We start from the raw sequence: 6,704 nt of genomic DNA, 5'->3' as shown, positions 1-6,704 counted from the left end.
AACACTAGGGCAGTTTTATATGATTGACAATATGATGTCACAGGTTGAAGGATTAGTGCGTTGCATGATTTAAAGAGTCAGTGTGAAAGTATAGGGATTGGAAGAAGTGGTGTTGCCATTACTGCAGAAAAGGAGGGATGGGATAGATTAAAGGATCAGAAACAAGACTCATGTATTCAGAATTAGTTGACCTTCTACAATCAACAAAAAAATAATCTTCTCAACAGTAGAGCTAAATAATCTAAATTATATGTTAAAAAAAATAAACCCCATCCTCTACATCCCAGCACTCTTGAAGGAGAGGCAGTGAACAGTTAAACTCTGCACCATATCTGAGCCTCAGCAGACACGATCGTTTGTCTTCAGTAATGGGTGGTCTGCTTCTCTCTGTGTTTCGTGAGAAATAAATCCCTGTCTTCGGCCAAGATGAGAGATCATTTTTATGCTTGAACCAAAATATTCCGGTGTGTGACCAAGCAGCTTCCAAATGTTAAAGTAGAACTCAGAGGACCGTGGCTGGACATTAGCAGTCACGTACGTCCTTGCCACTTGCATGGTTAATACTGAGTTCTCGCAAATGCTCATGGCTGCCCTTTGGCATGAATACTTGTCACAGCTGACACTGACAAACACAGAATGATTTCTGACCAGCCTGCCTGCTGTGTTGACTCATCAGGACGTGCAACCTCTCCCCTTTCTTAATAAATAACGTAGCAGTACAGAGCCTTCTTTGATCAAAGCAAACACATAAATATAAGAAACTAGCTTCGTACTGTCTAGAATACTTGCAGTGGGAAAGAGTCCTGTTGCACTAGTCACTTTTAATGTCTAGGTGACACCGATGGTGTGTGCAGGACACCTAACCTCCAGAGTAGACAGATCTCCTCTGAAATAGTGTCTTAGTTCCCAGAATGCTGATATTCTTGAGGAAGTCTCCATCCTCTGGGTACATAGTTTTCAAAGTATTATGCCCTGACACTAGTGCATTTTGTGGAGCAAGCATGTCACTGTTAAAATAGAGACTGTGGGATTATTTCAAGATTAATCTTAAGGAGTAATTAATACTTTAGATATGTTAGTCACTTTGGTGGAAACCATGTCTGCTGTATTAATAGAAGATATAGAAGAATTTCGTTCATATTAAATAATCTGGAAGGCTAGCATTATTAAAGCTAATGTACTGGCTGGTTTTGTGTGTCAACTTGACACAAGCTGAAGTTATCACAGAGAAAGGGGCCTCCTTTGAGGAAATGCTTCCATGAGATCCAGCTGTAAGGCATTTTCTCAACTAGAGATCAAGGGTGGGTGGGCTCATTGTAGGTGGTGCCATCTCTGAGTTGGTGGTCCTGTGTTCCATAAAAAAAGCAAGCTGAGAAAGCCAGGGAAAGCAAACCAATAAGTAGCACCCCTTCATGGCCTCTGCCTCAACTCCTGCCTCCAAGTTCCTGCCCTGTGTGAGTTCCAGTCCTGACTTCCTTTAGTGATGAACAGCAATGTGGAAGTGTAAGCTGAATAAACCCTTTCCTCCTCGACTTGCTTCTTGGTCATGATGTTTTGAACAGGGATACAAACCCTGACTAAGACACCTAACATCTCACAGCTTTTTCTGGGGGTGAGTTATCCATCCCATGGGACCTGAGACAATGATGGTGAGGCTTCCATGAGTTTGATAAATCATAGAGACCTTCATATTCTGAAGATAACCTAGGCCCTACAGACATCTTTTAGGAATGAAACAGAATAATGTGAAGCCGAGATTGGGCTTGATTCTTCCCAAAAGGAAAAGATAGGGATCCTCTTGCTTATTACTGGGGAGGAAATGGATATAGGTTTGAAACAGTGCTAGCTGAAGTCTGTGAGTAAAACCAAATAAATAATGGTAGGATGCAGTCCTGATAATAATTTTGAATAGTAAGGAAGGAAGCCAAGCTTATGTTCATTAGAAACATAATAAAATAAATAAATTTATGTATTTATTGTATAAATTTGGAAACCCTAAAAAGTCATTATTAGGAATTATGAAATCATTAATTTGTCTACACAGCTAGAGTAGGTAGTAGTGACAGTATCAGGAAGCAATGCTGGGATAAAGTTTCTTTATACAAGAATATTTATACAAGAATAAAATAAGGCTATGAAACATCTCAAATCTCATGAGTTTAAATCTTGATCAGACCTGGTACGTTGGGGAAGTGATTGGATCATAATGGCCCTGACTTAATCAATGGGTGAGTCATTGATGAACTTGTAATTTGATGGCCTTATTGAGAGGTGGTAGACACACTCACATTAATTTTTTTTTAAATAATTAAAAGAGGAGGTTTTAGGAATCAGGAAAACCAAAGACAAAACAAAATGAAAAACAATCAACTGGACCTAGACCTTGATTTTAGAGTTTCAACTTTTAAAACTACAAGAAAATGAATTTTAGGTTTTTTTCAGAAGCCATCTAGGAAAGGCAGAAGAAATGCAAATTACTTTTCTGGAGATGGCCCGCCATTTTGCATGGCCTGTGAGGGGTGAGCTCTGAGGCAAGAAGGACCCCAAGAGACTTCATCCCAGCATTGCTTCTTGATACTGATATACCTTTCCTGTCACTATTACTTACTGTAGTGATTCCTGGAAAGTATCCCACCCTATTGGGCATATTTTCTGCAGACCAACATAAAGATGTACTCTTGTGTAATAAGGCCATGTAGAAAAATAATGATTTCATAATTCCTAATGATTTTTTAGAGTTTCTGGATTTATACAAGAATTTTTGAGCTCTCTATAGGATTAAAGCTGCAAACAGAGTTCTGTAAACCGTCATGTGTCACGGGCCAATTGCACTAGGATAGAAAGCAAGCTTGGAACAAATTTATGATCAGGGTAAACATTCCTTCTAGGTTAGCTGTGAGACCACTATCTGGTGGTTTACGACTGAAGGTCCTAAACTGGGAATTTATCCTAGGTACAAGGACAGAAAATAAAATATTGACTAGTTTATCTACATGAACCTTCAAAACTAATGAGACATTGGACAGATGATTTGTCTCTTGAAAAAAATCATGCTAATTTATGCTATGAGAATTATTGCTCTAAACTCATAGTGAACTTATGGGGGGGCTAGTAACCGATAATGTGGAGAGACAAATAAAAATTCTGCTGTAACTACTTGTCATTTCATGATATGACCGATTATTGTCTTGAACTTGCTATGAACTTATAGAATAAAAAGATGCTTAAAAAACCGTGTGACCCATTCTCCTGAGAAAGTATAAATACTAAGAATGACAATAAAGAAGGGATTTAGCCCTTCTCTGCATAATCCAGTATCCAGTATTTGTGGGTGCAGCTATCCTTAGTGTCATCCCGAATGTGTTTTTTCCTGCGTGCATGAATAAAGGTTGATTGGCATTTGCTCAGTGGAGCTTTGTTCTAGTCATCAAATATGTGTATGTATGTGTATGTATGACGTTGTTGGAGCACGCTCTAGGAAAGCTTTTGCTTCGTCCACCAAACTTGTGTGTGTGTGTGTGTGTGTGTGTGTGTGTGTGTGTCTGTGTCTGTGTATGTGTGTGTGTGTATGTATGTATGTATGTATGTATGTATGTATGTATGTATGTATGTATAGGAGCCTCTTTTTCTGATTCATCTTGAGTAAGTTTTTCTTTCTGTGTGCTCAACTTTCTTTTACTTTTTCTCTGGCTCACAAAAAATTTAATGAAACTCTGAGCCTCTTGCCTGATCAGTGAGGGGCTCTCTGAGTAAGCTAATTTCTTGTTACTTAATCTAAGCAGCAGGTGTTAATCTCCAGAAGTCAGAGGTTTCTGGCACAGAATAGAGAAGACTTAAGAAAAAGGTAAAGATTACCCAAAGTAAACAACTTTTGCTCTTGTGAAACCAAGTTTTGCCCCCTTTCACCGTTGACTTTGCCCATCTCTGCCTTCTAGAGAGAACTGGTGTGGTGGCTGGCCTTTAGAAAGTTGTCTAAATCCCTGTGGTGTTTTCTTATGCAGTCTCAGCAAAGTAATTTATCCCGGACCCTGTGTTTATTGGGTCTCATGTTCATGAATCCAACCTATCAAGGATAGAAAATTACATCTGTACTGAATATATATAGACTTTTCCATGCTGTTTTCTCCTAAACAACTTTATGGTATAAAGTTTATTTGCATAGCATTTATAACATAGTAGTTATGTAGGTAATCCAGGAGTGATTTGAAAAATACAGGAGGGTGTATGTTGTGGAAAAATTAAAAAAGATTTCTTTTATCCCGCACTACTGCTGGCACTGTAGGGCCACATGGCATCTGAGGGATATTTTCATCTCAGTCAACAAAGCGTCTCACCCGCAAAGCTCTATCCCATATCACACTGCTAATGGCTACTCTCTGAGTCTGGCAGCACTCTCTCTACCCATCTAGTTCCCAAGGCAGGTTGCCACCATGCCAGACATACACATCCCAATTCCATGGCGACCCTGTGTGTCCAGCCACCACACACTCTCTTGAACTCAATTAAAACACCACATGAGAACACACAACACAATAACCTCTGATCCAACTGATAAGATATAATTGTCCACTTAGAAAACATATAGTTTGCTCATCTAGATACACAAAATCCTATACACATCCATCCCTTAAGAATATTCATAACAACCTGTAAATGTGCAAAGAGAAACCTTAACATCTACCTCCATGTTCTCTTGACCGTTCTCTCCTCTCTCTCCAGTCTCCTCCTCCTCTCTAAAACTCCCCCCCATCCTTCCTTCTCGTCCAATGACAGGCCTCGTTCTATCCTGTACCTGCCTTCACCTGAATAATGACATCAACATACAGATGTATTGTAGCCACTTTTTATAAGAAACTTGGACATCCACAGGTTTTGGTATATGAAAGGTCTTCATAATCCATCCCCTACAGATCCTGCAGGGCAACTGTACCTCCTAATGATGGGAACATAGTAAATTAATTAAGGAAACAACTTGGGATAGAGGAGAGACAAAACACCAGTTAATGGGTTAATTTGATCTATATCTGTTCTCATAAATAAATAAGAAAATTTCACATAAAATGTTTAAGATATCTTTTTTGTAACAAGAAAATATAATACTTGAATGTCTCAGAATTAGGTTTCTATAGTGACTTCAAATTACATTGCTTTGATACATCTATGTCTTAAAATCATTTGGAAGATCTTAATTTTTTATAAGTACCTAATTCTTAATTTCAATTAATAAGAAAAAAGAACTGGCTAGTGGTGGCACATACCTTTAGTTCCAGAAAGCAGAGGCTGGGGCATTTCTGTGAGTTCATGGGCAGCCTAGTCTATAAAGTGAGTTCCAGGACAGCCAGAGCTACACAGAAAAACCATATATTGAAAATGGGGGGAGGGTGGGGAAGAGGGAGTGGGAAAGAGATTTCAGAAAGTTAGCCATATACTCCATGAAGCAAAGTCAGTTAGCCTCCTAGACAGCCCAAGCAGGAAGGATGCTTCTTAGAAGTGAGTCTGGTGGGTATCTGTTTGCTTCCACATCTGTCATCCTCAGCCCCATCCACAGCCTAGTTCTTCGCTATGGTTACGAGTGTTGGGTGCCGCATCTCAGCTCATTAGTACCCACACAGATGTGTCTTCATCTAAGAATCTACTGATGAGGGTCAGAGGAAGCCGTTGTCCTGAATCTGTCACATCGGAGTCACATCAGTTTTAGACAGAGCTCTACTGGTTAAGTAGCAGATAAATGTGGTTTCTGTTGAAAGGCCGCGGCTGCAGTTACAGCTTGGTGTGGTGCAAAGTCCTTTGTTTTAACTGTCTGACGACAGTTGAGTACAGGGTACATGCAATTCCTTGCCTAGTTTGGAGAGCTTACGGTTGCCTGGTTCCTGCATTCAGAGTGGAGTTGGGTTTGTAGAGCGCCAATCATCTGCCTGGTTTGTGCATACATTTCCAGTGAAAGGGGACAAAATGCACACGCCAGAGACAAAAGTCAAAATAGAGCAGACTCGGTTATCTCTGCAAGGGGAACAAAGCAACCTACAGCAGAGGTACTGAGCGGGCACACGCTCCTGTCAGGACAGAGCTGGCCAATGGGGCCTTCACTCATGTAGAACATCCATCAGAGACCTGACAAAGCAAAAGATAGATACTTCAAAGTCAGCAGACTTGGGGCGCCACCACATAAACAAGCACAGACTATCAGGCCTTGGGGTGCCATGGCTTAAACTCCCATCCGATTGTTTAATTCCAAATCGTGTGCTTCGTTCGACAGAATGCAGGCATGCGTTCTACGTGTGATTCACAAGGAAGGTTCTCTCCATTTCTGATTCAGCCTGGAAGGAAGGAATTGAAATGGAGGTTAGCAGGGGTGTGAATTGCTTCTTAGCAGCTGTTGACTCCACAGGGAAAACTTTCAGTTTGAAGCTTTTTCTCAGGAGGCGTTTTTGTTTACTCCCTTTCCAACTTTCCAAATTTAAATTTCATAAACATCTGGGCATTTTTGCAGAGAATACCTACGGTACTGATTGCATGTTTTAAATGTTTTAAAATCATTTCGACAGAGCTCTCACCTGAGAAGCCCCATGGAGAGGGAAATCCTGAGTTGGTAGGTGTGTTTTATTCCTTCAAGCATAAAGAAGTAATTTTTGAAGTAACTGTGGGAGTTACAACCATCTCCAACAAGGTGAGGAGACGCAAGGGTCCCGCGTCATTAGACTTTC

The 6,704-nt window shown here is 40.3% G+C and overlaps 1 long non-coding RNA gene across 4 annotated transcripts in view; it reads right to left on the bottom strand.

Annotated features, from left to right (window-relative positions):
* Nucleotides 1-4,539: 4,539 nt before the first annotated feature.
* Nucleotides 4,540-6,704, bottom strand: part of LOC147996575 (uncharacterized) — a 42,302-nt gene continuing 40,137 nt past the window's right edge. For 2 of the 4 annotated variants that reach the window (XR_015677014.1, XR_015677020.1), the window contains one exon: nt 4,540-6,317. This is a non-coding gene — a long non-coding RNA (uncharacterized LOC147996575). The remainder of the gene's footprint in view (nt 6,318-6,704) is intronic. The other 2 variants (XR_015677018.1, XR_015677019.1) reach the window with 1 other exon arrangement.

Source organism: Rattus norvegicus, chromosome 2, assembly GCF_021556685.1.
Source record: "Rattus norvegicus strain SHRSP/BbbUtx chromosome 2, alternate assembly SHRSP_T2T, whole genome shotgun sequence".
NCBI lineage: Eukaryota > Metazoa > Chordata > Mammalia > Rodentia > Muridae > Rattus > Rattus norvegicus.
The sequence above is the reverse complement of the archived record's forward strand: the minus strand, read 5'-3'. Positions and strand labels throughout refer to the sequence as shown.